Consider the following 20,053-nt stretch of genomic DNA (forward strand, 5'->3'; position numbering starts at 1 on the left):
CAGTGCTGTGATTTGTCGGAGACATTCACGCACATCTTCCTTGACAGCCCTGTTGCCCGTCATGTTTGGCATTTTTTCGGTGCCGTTTTCCGCATTCAAATCCCCTCGACTGGGGATCTCAAGCTGTTCCTCTACTCTTGGAAGAGGACTCTCGACTGGACTTCGGTGGGCCACGTGAAGGAATTCCTGCCCTTCATCGTCCTTTGGTTCCTCTGGACAGCTCGTAATGATGTGAAGCACCGTCACTTACCCATCTCCGGGGCGACGTTCAAGCATCAGGTTTTATCCTATCTTCGTCTTGCCCACTCGTCCTCCATTGTTAAGCCCAAGCACTGGCTGGGCTCTCTTCAGGTGGCGAGACAGATAGGTATCTCGGTCAGCCTTCAGCGTCTGCTGAAGATGACCATTGTTAGGTGGCTCAAACCCCCTCCTGGGGTCTTCAAGCTCAACATAGACGGGAGTTCGAGAGGTAACCCCGAGGAATCTACTATTGGAGGGGTAGCTCGTGATGCTTCTGGGCAGGTTCTTTTTTCGTTCAGCGAGTTCATCGGAGTCGGGACCAACATCAGGGCGGAGCTGTGGGCTGTTTGGAGAGGACTCCTTCATTGTTCTGACCTTAGCCTTTTTCCCCTTTGGATTGAGACCGATTCCCAGATTTCCATCCAGATCCTACGTTCTCGTAGGTGTCAGTGGGCTCTTGACCATATTTTCTCTAGGATTCGCTGTCTTACGCGGGAGCGTGCTGTTCATATTTCTCATATTTATCGGGAGGGTAACTCAGTGGCGGATGCTTTAGCGATCGGGGCCCATACTCTTCGGCGATACACTTTCACGCCAGGGCCGGCTCTCCCCAGACATATCTCGATTCTTGCTCGCTCAGACCACTCAGGGCTGTCGTACTTGAGTTCCAAGCTCTCTTAAAAAAAACAAAAACAAAAATCGGCCAAAAAAAAATCGGCCAAAAAAAAAATTCGGCCAAAAAAAATCTTTTATCTTTTATTGTCTGTCTGTTTGTACTTTTTTTCCTCGTTTTTTTACCTTGTTTTGGTTGTGTTGCGTTTTGTGGGTGTTTTTGAGCGAGTGAGTGCGTTAGTGTTTGTGAGCGTGTGTGTGTTCGCGTGAGTGCGTGCGTTAGTGGGTTTCTATTTTTCTTGTGTTGGTGTGTGTATGGGTGTGTGTGTTTGCTCTTATGGTTATCTTGTTCAAACTCTGTTTCTCGGGTGCCCTTTAGCACCTCATGACGATTGACGGATCTCCCTATCCAGTCTCAGTCTTTTGGCGGACCTCACATGCCCGAGACAATTCTCTACTGTTTCGCTCCATGCATCTCTCTCTGGTGGGCTTCATACACCTGATGCAGTCTTCGACTTTCATGCTTGGATACCTAGGCGGGGCCAGACGCCCCCTCAAACCCTTCAGGGGGTGCTACTCGCTTTGCCACCGACCAGGTATCCCAGAGGTTCCATAGTGCCAGCCCTATTGGAGTCGCTCCGGATGACGTTTGGGATCAGTGACTCGTGGTTCTTCTCGCCTTGCCATCCTGCCATATACTGACTCATTACTGCTTGCCCTCTTGGGTGGATAGCGCTACCTTTCTCGGTCGTTTTTTTATAGGCGCTGTTATCTTCATAGTAGTTAATTTGCCTTTTTACTCGTGACTCATTAGTTTGCTTGTTTCCTATGTTTTTTTTGTTTGCTATTTGGGGAGGTCTTGGTCTAGTCCCCCTCCTCACTTAGGTTTCCTTTCTTGTACGACTTACTTTTTACGCGTTTTTTATTTACAGGTAGGGGTCCGCCAAACCCCCCCACCACTCCGGCGGTGTTTTGAAAAAAAAAACCCTAAACGCTAAACCCCAAACCCCAAACCCTAAACCCATGATGATGATTAAAGTTATTTTTAAAATGATTTATTTATGCTAAAAGCTATTTTTAAATGATTTTTAAAGGATTTATTTATGCTTAAAGTTATTTTAAATGATTTTACGATTTATGATTTGCTTATGATTAAATGATTTTAAATGATCTATTTATGTCTAAAAGATTATTTTAAATAAAAGTATGATTTTTAATACTTGTGATTGTATATGTATTATTTACTATTCATGTTTAGAACGTGCTGAGTCTTTAGATTTACTAGGTTTGTATGATGCAGGATGTGATAATTTTTGGGAGGTGCTAACTATATAGTGGATCGAGTGCAGCAGTATACACCCGAGGGCCTTTAAGTTTCCGCACTAGCTAGCTAGATTAAAGATTTTAAGGATTTATGTTAATGATTTTTATTAGATATTTTTATGCGTTATCGTTATTGTTAGTTGATCTTTAAAAAAAAAGTCAATTTAGGAAGTTCTGGTTAGGTGATGATTTAGGATTTATTTTATGCACTTGAGATTTAAATTTTTAATTTATTATGATTCATGATTATGTTAAATTATTTTATTAGAATTTATGATTTAAGATTAGAGAAAAAAAGTCGAGGTCATTTCACATATCGTGAAATTTTCACATAAAAAATGCATTAAAAGTGGAAAATTAATTCTAAACGCAAGGCTTGAATTATGGATGTTAATGAACCAAACTTTTTGTGAGCTATTCGAAACTTAATTCGATAAAAACTCGATTGAGCTTGTTTAATGAGTCACGTTAAGATAAATGAATCAAGCTCAAACTTCATAATATTCCACTCGTTAGCTCGTGAACATGTCATTGATAAGTTTACAAGTCATCTCTTAGATGAAAAAATAGTATTTTTGATATTTCATTTATTAATTTTGCACATTACTTATTGAATATATAGAAAAAAAACTATTAAATTATTTATTAAAATAAATTAATTTTTTTAAGAAAAATCTATATTTTTCTCTGAATATATAATTTACTTTTTAATTATTTTAATGAAGATTTAAATTTATAATTTATATTTATTAAGATCGTTTAGGCTCGATAAAAGCTTGAATAAGATCGTGATCCTTAAATATATTTGTGAAATAAATCTCGAGCTCGAGTCAATTATAAATGAGTCACGCTCAAACATTCAAGAGTTCAACTCGATTACAATACTAGCTGGAATATTATATGTTCTATAGAAATGATCGTCTAAAATATCAGTATAAATTAATCTCACTTCGTGTACGTTTTCTTTCCCAAATTGGATTGGGATTCCTTGATAATTAAAGATGAATCAAACCAAAATAACAGCTATTTGTTCGTGAAAATCAATTGGCCGAGAGAATTGAAGAAAAATTTCTTATTTTTGCTAAATTAAGATCCGAAGTTCACTTAAGGAACAAACTAGGTAATTTGGTTTTGTCGGGTCTACGCATCGATTCGTAAGACTCTATAATCAAATAGAGTAACTAATTTATTTATAATTAACAGGATCAATTAGGGAGATCATTGTTGAGCTACAATAGCTCGGCTCTTGAAATATTGAATACTGATGAATTAAATCGAGTTTGGTTTTCAAATCAAGCGGAAGACACTCGAAATAATGCTTCGTAGAAACCAATTAAACATTTTGTAAAGCATTTAAAATATATGCAAGTTTAATGAGTAAAAATATTTTGATTGAAGCATTTTATCAAACACTTGGTATGCAATATTTTGGTATTTGAAGGACACATAAAATGCTTCAACAATTCTTCTTTAAAACCAGTGGAAATGAACAGTAATGCAATAAAACAATAGACACGAATTTGTTTATGAATGTTCGGAGACTTCAAATGCTCTTACGTCACCCCTTCTTCCCCTTGGGAAGGATCCACTAGAAGACTTTGATTTATAACTCTTTGTACAAACCCACTCCGAAAGGGCAGCACCCAACTAGAACTCCTAGCACTCAAGATTGTAAGCAGCACCTCACAATCAGCATATTGTTTAATGTCTCATATGCAAAGACTACAAACACAATGTTTTACGTCTTTACGTAAAGATTCACTCAACTAATATTTGAAGTTCAACTCTCTTGTATATGTGTGAGTGATTGTATGTGAGGAACTTATCCTTTACAGTGTACATCTCAAATGTATCCTCACACAATGGCTTGTGCTCTCAACTAGCTGATTTCTTCATGCTAACTGCTTATGCTTTGAATCCTCTTCAAAAGCTCTTGTTTGATCTTTAATATGTTGTATTTATAGGCTCTAACAATGATATATACGTTAGACACAATAATATGACTGTTTGGAAAGTTTATGTACTGTTTCTGAAATTGCAACGGTAAAATTCGCTTTGCTGGACATTTTCCCGACTGATCAACTTGGTCAACTCAACTGGTCGTTCAGTTCAACTGGCCAGCTGTTGGTTTGGTTCAGTTTAGCTGGTTCAGTTGGTTTGGTTCTTTTCAACTGGTTCGGTTCAGTTTCAGCTGGTATGGTTCAGTTTTAGTTGGTCAGCTGCTGGTTCAGTTCAGTTCAGTTCAGCTGGTCAGCAGCTGGTTCAGTTCAGCTGATGTGCTGAAATCAACCTAGCTTATTTTAGCTTGTACAAAATGTTAGGATCGGGAAAGAGTTTAGAGGGGGGGAGTGAATGAACTCTTTCAAATTTTCTCGTATAAAACGTTGGTTTCGACCGTTTTTAGGCGGTTGAAACAATTCTTCTCAAACGGTTGGAAATCTGAACCGCTATTTAGTGCGGAAGACGGTTCACAAATTCCATTAGAAACTTGAACACGTTAACAAGCTTATTCAACAATTAGAAACAAAGAGAATGCTTGCAATAAGTAAAGTGACACAAGATTTTTATGGATGTTCGGAGAATGAATACTCCTACGTCACTCCTTCTTCCTTCTTAGGAAGGTTTCCACTAAAAGACTTTGGCTCTACAAACATTTTGCAACAGCCCACTCCAATCAGGACTTATCACACTGCCTGTTTTAGAACTCTTAGTGATCGTTTTACACTTCAGGATTTTAAGAACGCTTAGTTCACCAGATACTGAGACTAAATCAAATAATTAAAAGATTACTGATATGAACAATCAGTTTGTTTTGAGTAGCACGAAATTGATCCTTAGAAGATCGAATGTAATGATGTTTAAAGCGTGCTGAAAGACCGATGAAGTATGTAAGCTTTTGATAGCGCTTTGAGATCTTTGTGTTTGCTAGCAACGAGATTTTTAGCTGTAGATCAAGAGGTGTCCTAAGCTAGCACACTCCTCCGTTAATATATACGCGATCTTCTTAACGGTCGAAAAGGATGCATCAACATTAACCTGATCCACTCGAACCTATGTGTTGATGTCGTCTTTATGAGCATTAAATGATCTTTCGTAAAAGAATTTAATGTTCCTTTTGCTTAGAGTAGTTCTGAAGCGCTTTTCCTGAGGAGTTCTTTTTATGGTAACAGTCTTCTTTCTTCAGAACTTGAAGCCTATACTTGGTCTACCTTTTCTGGGATAAAGATATAAATGCAGATCATTCTTGGAACTTTTGAATGTATACGTTGACTTCAAGGCGGTGTAATACTTTGAATGTATTAAGCCGGTCAGAGAATGTCTTTGAGCAATAAATTATTCTCTTTAATAATCTGGTTCTGAGGATCATTTAAATCCAAGCTGAAACTGCTAGCGGTCTGAAGTAAGTGGTTGAGACTTCTTTGAGCTTTAGCCGGTTTAGAAAGATATTCCAGCTGATGAGCTTAGTGGTTGAACTGATGCATATCTCATATACAAACCGCAGCTGTTTTCGAGCTGTCTTGTTTCTGTCATACACCAAAATTCTTGTGAATAATATTTTCTTAACAATTTCCCCCTTTTTGGTGATGACAAAACCTAGCTGTAGAGCTATGAAACAATATAATTTTGATGAAGATATATAAGTGCGAAAGTATTGTATTTTATCAATGTTCAAAATAACCAACTGATGTAAGAAAATAGACCATTTACTTTGTTCCACTGTTTTTGGCATTATCTTCCTTTTCTTTCAGCTCATGCAATTTCTTCATAACAGATATTTCTGCTTCTTGAATTGCCCTTTGTCGCTCTCTTTACCCTTTTTTGACATCACCGTGAACAAGGAACTCCATGATTTCTGCAAGCTGAGCACCTTGGGCATCGAGGCGTTGTTCTAGATTTGTCTGAAGACGAGTCATTTGCTCCGATAGGCCAAGGCAGGATTAAGATGAGCGGAGTTATGTTTTGCTTGCGTGAGAGAGAGACTTGTTTCCATGGTGGAAAGATCGTTGTGGAAAGCAGTCTTGGCTGATCGAAAATCCTCCTTTAGATAAAATTGTTTGCGATTGAGAGCCAGAAAGGATTGATCCATGGTGATGAGTCTGGTCAGAATCTGCTGTTGGCAACTCTCTTCTAGAACATCTTGTTCTTCAGGTACGTCGTCTTCAGATAATAACATGTTCTTGAAAGAGACCAGTTGAGAGGAGGATATCTTACCAGCAAATTTTGATGATTCAGGCTCAAGGAGTTCATCCGTAATGTTCTGAATAATTTGATCAATGTCTTCAGTGGAAGCAGACGGTTTAGATCCGGTGACATCTAGTTCCTCTGGTTTTGCTGGCTGAGAACTTGGTGGAGGAGAGTTTGCATACATCGAAGGATTGGTCAGCTGGATTTTATGCAATTCTTTGGGAGAGGTCAACAGCTATTCTGAAAGAGCTGTTGGATCATCCTTGGTGGGAGAACCTGTTGGAGAAACTGATTTTTCTTGAAAGGTGATAGCTTTATCAAAATCAGATAGAAACTTCTCTGCCTCATCAACAGAAATAGTTTGAGCGGCTGAAAGATGAAGTGGAGGCAATTGTGCAGACGTATCAATGGCAGAGATTGTTGGGGACACAGATGGGATGTCGGAATTAATATGATGACATTGTTGTTCAGCACTTGGAAAGTCTTCTGGCGTGATTTTTCCAGAAGGAGGCATAGTGTTCTCTTCATCAGCCGGTTGAGTTGGTACGGTAAGTACAGGTGAAGAAAGTTTAGATCTTGTACCAGGTGAAGTAGATGAGGAATCCTTATTTGTGGGGATGGCTTGAAACTTTTCAGAGCTCAGATCTTCATGTATTTCCACCAGAGTCGAACTTTCCCTGTTCTGTAACTGCTGGAAGATTGAGATCATGTCGCATTAGAGCGACCTTCATAGCAAGCGACAATGCGTCCATCTCCAGTTGAGAGATGACGGCTGAATCATCCTTGGCCGTAGGACAAAAAAGATCAAAGTTTTTCCTTTTCAATTGTATGATGACTCGGAGAGTGCTTTCTTTCATCTGAAGTTCCAGAAAGTCTCGTCGATGTAGAGCGGTTTGGATATCAGATGTTTCTGTCCATTACAAAATGGACCGTTCAAGCTTAGCGGCTGCTTTTATTTTTCCGGTTTGAAGTAAGGAGTCAAAAGTTACAGCAGTCCGTTATTGAACCCATTTATCAAATATCTTCATTTTCTTCTGGACGGCCTCATTGACACGCTCGCTTGTGAGTACTATGGCCGTATGAACTGAATTGCTTTGTGGCGGATTTTCAATCATTACATGTTTGCCCTTATATGAGGAGAGAATAATAGGAACTCCTGAGTAAGATGACTCAATCTCTGGTTCAGTCATTTGAATCCCTTTGAACTGTGCGGCTAAGATTGCAGGAATTGGGGCCGGAACGAGTGGTGCAGAGTGATGTTTGACCAGTCTGATCTTTGCTGGTTTTGAGTGTGCAGTTATGTTCTTCTTAAAAACTTGAGAGACTGGAATGTCATCATTGGACTCATTATCGGAACTGGATTTTTTTCTTTGGCTATTGAAGCGGTCTTGGATGTTTTCTTCTGTTTCACAAATTCTTCCCCGGTTTCGGTCTTGATGGAGACTATCTCCTCATCTGCCGGCCGATTCTTTTTGATAAATTTTTCAATCGATACCCAGTTGAAAAGCCTAGTTTTGCCAACTTCAACCATATCAACCGGTTGAACCCCGGCATCAATCAGCATATGGCAAATTTGAACCACAAAACCTTGCGATTGATTTTCTTTGTTGATCATGGCCATCAATATCTTGAAGCGAACGTCAGACCAATTTATCCGCAATTTGTGGCCATAACAAGAAATTTTTCCAAGGTTATTTTATCATAGGCACCAGCTTTGGCAAGTAGTTCTTTTGCCACGATATCTGCCAACAATATGAATTCAATCTTTAAGTCGCGTTTTGGACATGTTGGATGAGAAATTGGAGAATCTGTGTTTGAGAAGGCACTACGCCAAATGTCAATATTTCCGACCGGCAGTGTGGAGAAATCAATAATTCCTTCCGTGGGTAAGCTGAACAATTCAGCAAACATCTTCTGTGTGAACAGGAGGTTTTTGTTTTGAACAGCACAAACAATTTCTCCGTTTTTCATGTACGCGGAATCAAAGAATTCCTTCAATAGTGTGTCGGAGTAACTGTAGCGGCAGCCCAGAAAAGAGCAAAGCCAAGAATGCTCTATCGTGCAAAACATGGCTTGCATAAATTTGTTGGGCATGGAAAATATTGACGAAAAGTTAATAGAGACTGTGTTTTGAGCAATGGAGGCAGCCATTTCCTTGATTTACCGAGAAAGTTTGAATTTAGCACCTGCAAGTTAATTTAAAACGCGATCGAGTGTAATAGCAAGGTAATATCAACAAAGTTGCAAATGTAGAGTATGTATGTGCGTTTCAGATAATCACCTGTCAGTCCACGTGGAGGACTGTTAGTGGAGAGAATTTTGTAAGTTTTAAAAAAAAATTGGGCAGCGGTAAAATCATTAATTTGAAATTTCAAAAGTAAAAACCGTCACGTCAGTCAGAGACAGTCAAAAAGTTTGAGTAGTTTTTACGAAATGACGTGGAAGTATCGTGCCCAAGTAAAATGAATCGTATAAGTAATGTAGTTAGGAGGAAATGGTTGAGAAGTCTATTTAATTAATGACTTAACCATTGTTCCCCCTAAGCATGTGGATTAAAAATAATCCTGGAAGATGAACCGACGGTGGCTTTGACAGAAAGCCTCTTCAAACCCTAGTGTCTGGCATTTATGACAGAGAGAGAGACCCTTCATATGGTACTCATCTATAAATACAAGTAGATGGGTTAGTTTTACAAATATTAGAGATAAAAATCAGATATCAAGATGGCGAAGGCAGGCAGTTCAAGTGAGCCAGATCTTGCTAAAGCATTCATGGAATCGTTGTGGCTTCTTGCAAGACTGCTCTTGAGGACAATGTCTTTGAGAAGACGCTGGCAGTCTGGACAGAGGTCCAGAAGCTTCAGTCTTCCCTTGAGGTAGGACTAGTTGTTACCTCTAAGGAGGTGGCAACTCTGATGAAATATCAGCGACGTCTTTACGTCACTGATAATGCAGACGTCTTTTCTGATGATGGCGTCTACCTCCTCATGCTCCTTAAAGAGCAGAGGACTCTGAGGAGGATTGCCTCCTCAGATGAGTTTTTACGTACCTCCACCGGTGGACTGACCGCTTGGTTGGATAGCTGGTCGAGGGCAATTGATAATGAAATTATGGTTGTAAGTGCCCGGTTGTTCTAATAAAAAATTTCTATTTTGTATTATTGACTTTCTCTTTATATTTTTATTTATTTCCTACATTATAAACTGAACATACGCAAGAAATAATTATATCAAGATAAATCAATTAATCCAAGCATATTACGGAAGTGTGAAAACTTAGCCTCTGGTAATGGTTTTGTGAAAATATCGGCCATTTGTTGATCCGTATGAACATATTCAAGCCGGATTTCTTTCTTCATGACGTGTTCTCGAATGAAATGGTGTCTGATGTCAATATGTTTTGTACGAGAGTGCATAACAGGGTTGTATGTGATGGCTATTGCGCTGGTATTGTCGCAAAAAATATCTTGGATGCCATAATCTTTTAATTGTTGTTGTATCCATAGCATCTGTGCACAGAAACTTCCAGCCGAAAGGTATTCTGCTTTAGCGATTGATGTAACAATTGATGTCTGTTTCTTACTAAGCCATGATATTAGTCTTTTGCCCAAGAACTGACTTGAAACGCTCGTACTTTTTCTGTCGACTTTGCAACCAGCATAATCTGCGTCTGAGTACCCTACAAGATTGAGACTTGAATCTTTGGGATACCAAAGACCCACATTAGCAGTACCTTTAAGATATTTAAGGATACGTTTAGAAGCAATAAAATGAGATTGCATAGGTTTAGCTTGAAACCGTGCACATAAACAAACCGCAAACATAATATCCGGTCGACTTGCAGTCAAATATAGCAAAGAACCAATTAACCCTCTGTATATTTTTGTGTCCACAGAGATTCTCCCTTCGTCTTTATCCAGTTTAATTGATGAACTCATTGGGGTGGAAGCTTGAGAACAATTTTCCATGCCGAATTTCTTTAGCATATCTCGAGTATATTTGGTTTGATTGATAAATATACCATTTTCGAACTGCTTGACTTGCAGTCCTAAAAAATAATTTAATTCGCCCATCATGCTCATCTCAAATTGCTCCTGCATCATTTTAGAGAATCTCTCACATAGCTTGGGGTTAGTTGATCCGAAAATAATATCATCCACATATATTTACATAAACACTGAATGATCATTTTTTGAGAATCTAAACAGCATTTTATCAACCGTTCCGATTGTGAAATCGTGCTCAAGCAAGATTTTGGTTAAAGTGTCATACCATGCTCTCGGGGCATGTTTTAGTCCATATAGAGCTTTGTCAAGTTTGTAAACATACTCAGGGAAAGTGTGATTAACAAAGCCGGGTGGTTGTTCTACATGAACTTCCTCATTTAACAATCCATTCAAGAATGCAGATTTAACATCCATTTGATATATTTTGAAATCTTTAAATGCTGCAAATGCCAAAAATATTATAATGGCTTCTAACCTGGCTACTGGGGCAAATGATTCATCAAAGTCTATACCTTCATCTTGTCTGTTGCCTTGAGCTACAAGTCTAGCCTTGTTTCTTATAATCAAGCCGTTTTCATCCATTTTGTTCCTAAATACCCACCTAGTTCCAATCACATGAGTATTATTAGGCCGAGGGACTAGATGCCAGACCTTACTCCTTTCAAACTGATTAAGTTCCTCTTGCATGGCCTCTATCCAGTTTGTGTCAAGTAGAGCATCATCGATTTTCTTAGGTTCTATCTGAGAGACAAACGCAGCATGCATAAATTCATTTATCATTTGATTTCTAGTTCTAAGAGGTGCAGTAAGGTTACCGATGACAAGATCGAGTGGATGATCCTTTTTCCACTGGAGGCATGGTCCATATGGATTTAGCTCGATTGGTTGAATGATTTCTTCTTCTTGTTCCTGTGCTCCTTCTTTTATTTGTATGTTTTGCATTTGTTGATTTTCTTCCGGTTCGTTCACCTGTGGAGTTTGTTCTTGAGCGGTTGGATTTTCTTTTGAAATGTTTCCACCTGTTTTTCTCAGATCTACCTCATCGTCACTGCTTGTTTCAAAGTTAGTAATATCAAGATTTTTTATTAAATTATGTATACTGCTACTACTATTGTCATGACATATAGAAGATTCATCAAATACAATATGTATGGATTCTTCAACAGTGAGAGTTCTTTGGTTATAAACTCTGTATGCTTTGCTCACTGCTGAATATCCTAAAAAGATATCATTGTCAGCTTTTACATCAAATGCAGTGAGATGTGTTTTGCCATTTATATGAATGAAACACTTAAAACCAAAAATACGAAAGTATCCAACTTCTGGTTGCTTGCCGGTCCAAATTTCATATGGAGTCTTTTCATGATTTTTGTTGATCATGGACCAGTTTTGAGTGTAACAGGCTGTGTTAATAACTTCTGCCCAAAACCTTTGTGAAATACTAGATTCGGCTAGCATAGTTCTAGCTGCTTCCTTTAATGTGTGGTTTCTTCTTTCAGCAACTTCGTTCTGTTGAGGTGATCTAGCCGCTGATAGTCATGCTTTATGCCATGATCTTCAAGATAGGATGAAAGAAATTGGTTTTGAAATTCAGTTCCTCTGTCACTCCTGATTCTGTCAATGGCTTCGCTTTTCTCATTCTGAAGTCTTTTGAGGAGCTTGATTAGTTGATCGGCGGTTTGATCTTTGGAGTTTAGAAATATTACCCATGTAAATCTGGAGAAATCATCAATTACTACGAGAGTGTATTTCTTTCCCCCTAAGCTCGTTACGGGTATCGGTCCAAATAAATCCATATGAAGAAGTTCCAGACATCTTGCTGATGAGTTTCTTCCTCTGCTTTTGAATGTTGAGCAAACTTGTTTTCCTAATTGACAGGCATTGCAAATTCTATCTTTGGCAAAGTCAATGTTAGGCAATCCAGATACAAGTTTAAGTCTGCTAATAGTAGCAATGGATTTAAATTTGAGATGGTTGAGTCGTTTATGCCAAAGCCAATTTTTATTTCCATTCAAGGCAATAAAGCAGGTAGGTGCATTAAGATAATCATCATTCCATTTGACTTTATATGTATTTTACTCTCTATGACTAGTTAACATGATATTACCAGTTGTGGTTTTAATAGTGCCTAAGAGTTTTTGAAACTCAACGGTGTAACCCTTGTCACATAGTTGGCTTATGCTTATCAAGTTATAACATATATTTTCTACAAGAAGCACATTTTTAATGATAAGTTTGTCGTGGATAATCTTACCTTTACCCACAGCTCTACCTTTAGAATTATCACCAAAGGTGATGGTTGGACCTTTGTAGTTGACTATTTCTGATAAAAGATCTTTGTTTCCAGTCATGTGTCTAGAGCAACCACTATCCAGGAACCAGATGGATTCTTCCAGCTCCTTTTTCTTTGTTGCCTGTCATTATTGAAATAAGAGATTGGTACCCTTTTCTATTTGGGTCCTGAGTTTATTAGTCCTTTAGGAATCCACACTTGAATTATCCAGAAGTATTTTTCATGATGTGTCCTAGAGTAAGTGCTGTTGTGAGAAAAATCAAGTGGTGTAGGTTGTTTTGACCGTCTGTTATTGTCACTCAAAAGGTACCTCTTTTGAACAGATCGACTATTGTGGTAATGGTTACGTCTATTTTTTGAATGATTTTCGGTTGACCCTGACTTTCTGCTGGCCCAACGTGAACCATTGTGAACGGTTGTATTTGGCCTGCGTCTAAGCCATGATCGATTGGTTTTAGCATTCTCAATTTCGACGTATCCTAAACCACATCGCCTTCTGTTGTTTTCAAGATTTACATTCTGAGTACCTTGATCTTCAGTCTTATCATGTTCATATACCGTACTAGATCTGACAAATTTAATTGGTTTTAAACTGTCTTTCTCTAGTAACGGTTGAGTTGATCCTCCGGAGGTACTGCATTCATTAATGCCATAACCTAGTCCGGTTCTGTCTCCGACCGGTTTCTGCATTTCATGCATCATGTTAAGAGAAACAGAGGACTTGTTCCAAATGTTGATTGTATTTATCAACCGTTTATTTTCCTTTAACGTAGCATGGAACAATCTTCGCAGGTCATCGTTCTCAGCCGTTAACAGACTTAACTTTACTCTCAAACTGTCAACCTCTTTTTGCTGCGAACAGCTAGAGAGAGTTAACTTGTTTTCCAAGTTTTGTTTTTCTGTTTTTGCTTCATTGAACTGTTGTGATAGCCTCTTAAACTCATTTACCATGTGGTGAAGTGCGGTGACAAGATCTTCTCATGTGAATTCATCAGAGTTAAAGTCAAATACCATTTCATCGGTAGATTCTTGATCTTCTTTGGCCATGAGACATTCTACTTTCTCATCTTCGCTTTCACTTGAAGATTCTTCAGAGACGGACTTTTCAGATTCTGATTCAGCCCATTTTCCTTTATCTTCTTCTGCAACTAAGACTCGCTGACTCTTCTTTTTTATGAATCTTTTGTTTTCTTTAACTCGTCTTATGTCACTTGATTTCTTTTCATCTTTTCTTGGCCTGTTGAATTTTGCAATAAAGTGTCCTTTCTTTCCACAGTTAAAACAAGCTTGACCATCATCAGTATGGTCCTTGTTGAAGTGAGGTTTATTCATCTGTGATTGATTCTTAAGCGTGAATTTACTGAATTTTTTTAACAAAAAAATACATGGCTTCATTGCTTAATTGCTCGGCCAATTTCTTACTTTTGGACTCTTCAACCGGAAGAGTCACTGTGGTAGCTACCAATGCCTTTGTTTGTTGAGAGGTGGATGGTTCTTCTTCAGTTCGTATCCAAAGCTCGAACTCATACGCTTTAAGGTTGGCGAAGAGGTCATGAAGTTCCAGCTTGTTTAGATCTTTGGATTCTCGCATTGCTATAGTCTTTACATACCATTCTCTGGTAAGAGCTCGCATAACCTTTAAGGCAATTTCACGGTTAGAATAATCTTTTCCTAATGAAATGAGTTCGATGATAATACCGTTGAACCGTTCATCAAATTCTGCCAGAGTTTCTCTTGGCTTCAATTTCGCATTATCAAACTTCTGGATGGCGACAGTTAACTTGTTTTCTTTTGTCTGATCGTTGCCTTTGCATAATTGAGTGAGTTTTTCCCATATTTCCTTAGCAGTAGTGCAAATTTTGATTTTGGCCAACAGATTTTTGTCCAGAGTCTTGTAGAGGATGTCTTTTGCAACATTGTCCAGATTTGCCTTCTTTTTGTCTTCAGCTTTCCATTCGGATCTTTGCTTTTCTACCATCTGAGGAGCACCTTCGATTGTAGCGGCAGTTGTATTAACTTTCAAGATTTTCATCGGCCCATCAGTGATAATATACCACATATCATCATCTTGGGCTGCTAGATGTGCCTGCATACGAATTTTCTAATCATCATGATCTTCTTTAGAGAACATCGGAATTTTATTGAAAGAAGCCATACGTGTTCAAAAAGGATATCAGTGTTTGAGAAAACCCTGCTCTGATACCAATTGTTAAGATCGGGAAAGAGTTTAGAGGGGGGGTGAATGAACTCTTTCAAATTTTCTCGTATAAAACGTTGGTTTCGAACGTTTTTAGGTGGTTGAAATAATTCTTCTCAAACGGTTGGAAATTTGAACCACTATTTAGTGCGGAAGACGTTTCACAAATTCCAATAGAAACTTGAACACGTTAACAAGCTTATTCAACAATTAGTAACAAAGAGAATGCTTGCGATAAGTAAAATGACACAAGATTTTTATGGATGTTCGGAGAATGAATACTCCTACGTCACCCCTTCTTCCTTCTTAGGAAGGTTTCCACTAAAATACTTTGGCTCTACAAACTTTTTGCAACAGCCCACTCCAATCAGGACTTATCTCACTGCCTGCTTTGGAACTCTTAGTGATCACTTTACACTTCTGGATTTTAAGAACACTTAGTTCACCAGATACTGAGACTAAATCAAATAACCAAAAGGTTACTGATATGATCAATCAGTTTGTTTTGAGTAGCACGAAATTGATCCATAGAAGATCGAATGTAATGATGTTTAAAGCGTGCTGAAAGAACGATGAAGTATGTAAGCTTTTGATAGCGCTCTGAGATCTTTTTGTATGCTAGCAACGAGATTTTTAGATGTAGATCAAGAGGTGTCCTAAGCTAGCACACTCCTCCGTTAATATATACGCGATCTTGTTAACGGTCGGAAAGGATGCAGCAACGTTAACCTGATCCACTTGAACCGATGTGTTGATGTTGTCTTTATGAGTATTAAATAATCTTTCGTAAAAGCATTTAATGTTCCTTTTGCTCAGCGCAGTTCTGAAGCGCTTTACCTGAGGAGTTCCTTTTATGAAACTGTCTTCTTTCATCAGAACTTGAAGTCTATACTTGGTCTACCTTTTCTAGGATAAAGATATAAATGCATATCATTCTTGGAACTGTTGAATGTATACGTTGACTTCAAGGCGGTGTAATACTTTGAATGTATTAAGCCGGTCAGAGAATGTCTTTGAGCAATAAATTATTCTCTTTAATAATCTGGTTCTGAGGATCATTTAAATCCAAGCTGAAATTGCTAGCGGTCTGAAGTAAGCGGTTGAGACTTCTTTGAGCTTTAGCCTGTTTAGGAAGATATTCCAGCTGATGAGCTTAGCGGTTGAACTGATGCATATCTCATATACAAACCACAGCTGTTTTCGAGCTGTCTTGTTCTGTCATACACCAAAATTCTTGGAAATAATAATATCTTAACACAAAACCAGTAACTTCATCGTTTATCAGCATCTTAAACTTCGATTCAGACTTTGACTTCTGAAGATGATTTGTAGATCATCGTCTTATATTTCCAACGCATACTGAATCGCATCATTCCAATAAACGATCTGAGAGATATAATCAAAATACCGCAACTGCTCATACCCAACTGATTGCTGTTTTCGTGCAATCAGTTCGGTAATTCAGAGATCAGTTAGACCTTGATAACATCCGAATTTGCCCAACTGACGTGAAATACGACTTGTTCGAAATTGAGTATTCTGATCAGTCAAGTTGGAAGATTGTCATTTAAATCATCCAGTTGAGGGATATAATCGAAATACTGAAACTTGCCAGAAATTCAGTTTGTGCAGAATTTAGTTTCAGTTTGCTTCTTGTTTTAATAACTTCTCACTTGAGTAAATATGTTATAAACACAACAACAAGTTTTGTTAACATCAAAATCAAGATTGAGAACATGAAATATTCCAACAATAATTTATATATAATTATCATGTCTCATTAACTTTTCAAATTTTCGAAATTAACAATGTATTTTATTTTTATATATGCACACACATTTATCGCGTGCAAAGAACACCACCTACTAATATACGTGGATAGGCTTATTTTATTAATGTTGGTCATTGGTTTTGTAAAATTAATTTTGTCAATGAAAGTCATTGGTTGTGTAATTACATGCCTTATAAATTTTTATTTTTTTTTACTTATTCAATTTTGAAAATGTGAATCTGAGACTGTGACGCTTCGAGAATTTAAAGGTCCACGCAAACCACATGCATGCAATTATTAAATTTTTTTTAATTTAAATAAATATTTTAATTGCATTAATTAATTATGTTGTACATTTTGACATGTTTAAAATTTATTTTTCTACATAGTTGCATTAAAATATATTTTTAAAGGTTATTCGAGTTGCGATCGAGGAATGGAGACCGAGGGCTGAAAAATTGAAAATGTATTTATTAAATAATTTTTTTAAAATTATTTTAATTATGGGTGATGCTTTTTCTTATTTTTTTGAAAATATGGGGTTTTGAGGTGATTTTATACGTCGGGACGTAATTTTTATCGGTGTTGGTTTTTCAACAAAAATACGAACGCTTTGACAACCCGGCTAATAATTCACAAACTTAGTTAAGCAAAATTATTTTTAAATTATTTTAAATATTTTAACTGAACACTAATGGGCCTAAATTACCTATTTAATGGGCCTAAGCTTAATTAGTGTTTTAATTAACTATATTTAAAACTAAACCTACCCATAACCCTACCACAACCCCACGCCCCACTCTCTTAAAACTCTCCCCAATAATTTACAACTCTTCCCCCACCACCAATAACACACGGCACCAAGGAAAACAACAAGAAAATCATCAATAATTGCTAGGAAAATTTAAGCCGTCATCTCCTCGTCATCGTTCTTCGATTCGTCGACGTTTATTCGTGCGTTAAACACGCAAAGACACACCATATTTCTTCCCTTCAAACATCTATCACATCATAGTAATTGCTTGAACATGTTTTGCATGAAAAATAAGGGACACTTGATTATATTACATTTTTGCATCAAGGGTGGTTTTTAAACAATGTGTGTTGATCCTAAATTATGTTTAACATGATCCTAAGGGGCTTCCATGATTAGGAAAGGTTTAAGGGTGGTTTCTACATGTTTTAAAGAGTCCTAAGACACACCAATCATGCTGCACACGCACATACTAGAAGCTGGAACAAAATTCTGGTGTGGGTTGCTCAAGGGGTACGGTTTTGGGACTTGGTGGCTGGGCTTGGGTTCGGTTGGGACCAGGGCTTGGCTAGGGTCCGTGAGTGGTCAATGGAAGAGTCCTAGCCATGATTTGACTCCAGTCAAGATGGCTGGAAAGGAGTCCTAGCAACCCATGAGCTTCAAGGAGAAAGCCGTGCAGATTGATGCAGCTGGTGCAGGGTTGGTTGGCTCGGCCAAGGACTTTGGGCTGGGTTAGGTTAGGTCCTTAGGGTCCTAGAAGGGTGCTAAAGGGGATGGTTAAGGGCCTGGGTCGCTTGGCTTGGTCCTAGCAATAGAAACGTAGGGTCCATGTTCATGTTGGTCTCTCGGCTGCTTCTTGTAGCTGTGTTGTGGCTTCGGTTTTAGGAGCTGGGGTCGAGTCCTATGGGTTCTAAGGGTTCAGGAGGGTGCCTAGAGAGGCTGGTCATGAGTTGGGGCAGGGTGGCTCGAGGTGGCTCGAGCCAAATGCAGAAACGTGAGGGAGGCACTGGAGGCAGCATGTGCGCAGGCTGTAACCTTCTTCAGGTGGCTTGTGCGCTGGTCCAGGGGCTTGGGCTGGTCTGGGCTGGGTCTGGGCGTGGGCCAGGGACGGTTAGGTTCGTGTGGGCTCGGTGGTTAAGGGCCGGTAGAGTCCTAGGCGGCTAGGAGTCCCAATACAACAAGGACACTACAAACGCACACACGCATGCACTTGGGGTCGAGTTCCAGGGGCTTTAACCCTAGCCAAGGGCTGGTTCTTGGGCTTGGGGCTGGTCAGTAGGGTTCATGGATGAGTTGGCCTCGGTTTGGTTCAAGGTGGCTCGGACGTGGCTCGAGTAAATCGGGAGATCACTCGGGTGGTTTGTTAGGGGGTCAAAAACGAGATTTTAGGGACAAAAAATTTATCCATGGGTCCACGGGTATGGTTCATGACTTGAAAAAGTAGAATAAATAATAAAAATGTTATATTTAAAATTTGGAATCAAAATAATGAGTTTTGGATTTATTCGGGAATTAATCGCTGCACGAAACGCTAATTAACGAATTAATTGATACGTCTAGTTTTAAGCTTTATAAAATTATGAAAAATTATATTTAAGCTCAAATAATTAGTAAAAGTCTAAGTTTTTAATTTGGAAATTTTATATCAAGGTTTGGTTTAATTCAGGATTAAAACGCAGTAATATGTTATATTTAAAGATTAATTTAAAAGTCTTCAATTTAGGCAAAATAAAAATATGAGAAAATTCATGTAAGCTTAAATAATTATTTGGGACATGTTAGAGTCATTGAAATTAAGAAAAAGTAAAAAACGTGGAATTTTATGTCCAAGGGTAAAACAGTTATTTTACACCTAGAAATTAGTAAACGTCATGGCAGTGTTCTGAATGCTGTTTAATGTGCTAATATGATTATTTCAAATTTTTATGAATTTTTATGACATAGATTTTAAATGTTTACGATTTATTATGTCAAAATGTTATTTTATAAGGTTATGATTTAATATGTTAAAATGTTTATTTTAAATGTTTATGATTTAAATGCATATTTTAAATGTTTATGATGTTGAAATGTTTATTTAAAAGATTTATAGATTTTTATATGTTGAAAGGTTTCTTTTAAAATGTTTATGGATTTTTATGAGAAAACGATAACTTTAAAAGATATGTTGCATGCTTGTTTTTAAAATGAAAAAGATATTAAATGCATGATTTTTATAAAGTGATGAAAATGTAAAACGTTGAAGGAAGTGAAATAATTATGACTATTGAGGATATGAGAATAAGAATGGAGATATTGTGAGGGAAAAGGCCCCAAAGGGAGCCCGACGATCGTATTTCCATTCGATGAGGATAGGCCAAGGCTCAGTTGACGATAGATCTTCGCTGATGTCCCCGTTGCCCAGTACTGTGGTTACATGTAGATGGAACCATTGACTTTTTGAGGATGAGGAAAGTCACAATTAACGATCTGAATTTAATAAACAGGAAAAAATGTTTATGATCATGATGAAAGAATACATGTTATGAAATGAGGAAAAGGAAAAATGTTGAGGTTTATGTTATGCATGTTCATATGAATATGTTGAGGATGATATGAAAAGGTTTACGAAAATGTTTATGAAAAGTTTATGAAAATGTTTATGTTTAAAGTTGATGCATCATTATGAAAAGC

The sequence above is a fragment of the Primulina tabacum genome, chromosome 9 (genome assembly GCF_025594145.1).
Source record: "Primulina tabacum isolate GXHZ01 chromosome 9, ASM2559414v2, whole genome shotgun sequence".
Classification (NCBI taxonomy): domain Eukaryota; kingdom Viridiplantae; phylum Streptophyta; class Magnoliopsida; order Lamiales; family Gesneriaceae; genus Primulina; species Primulina tabacum.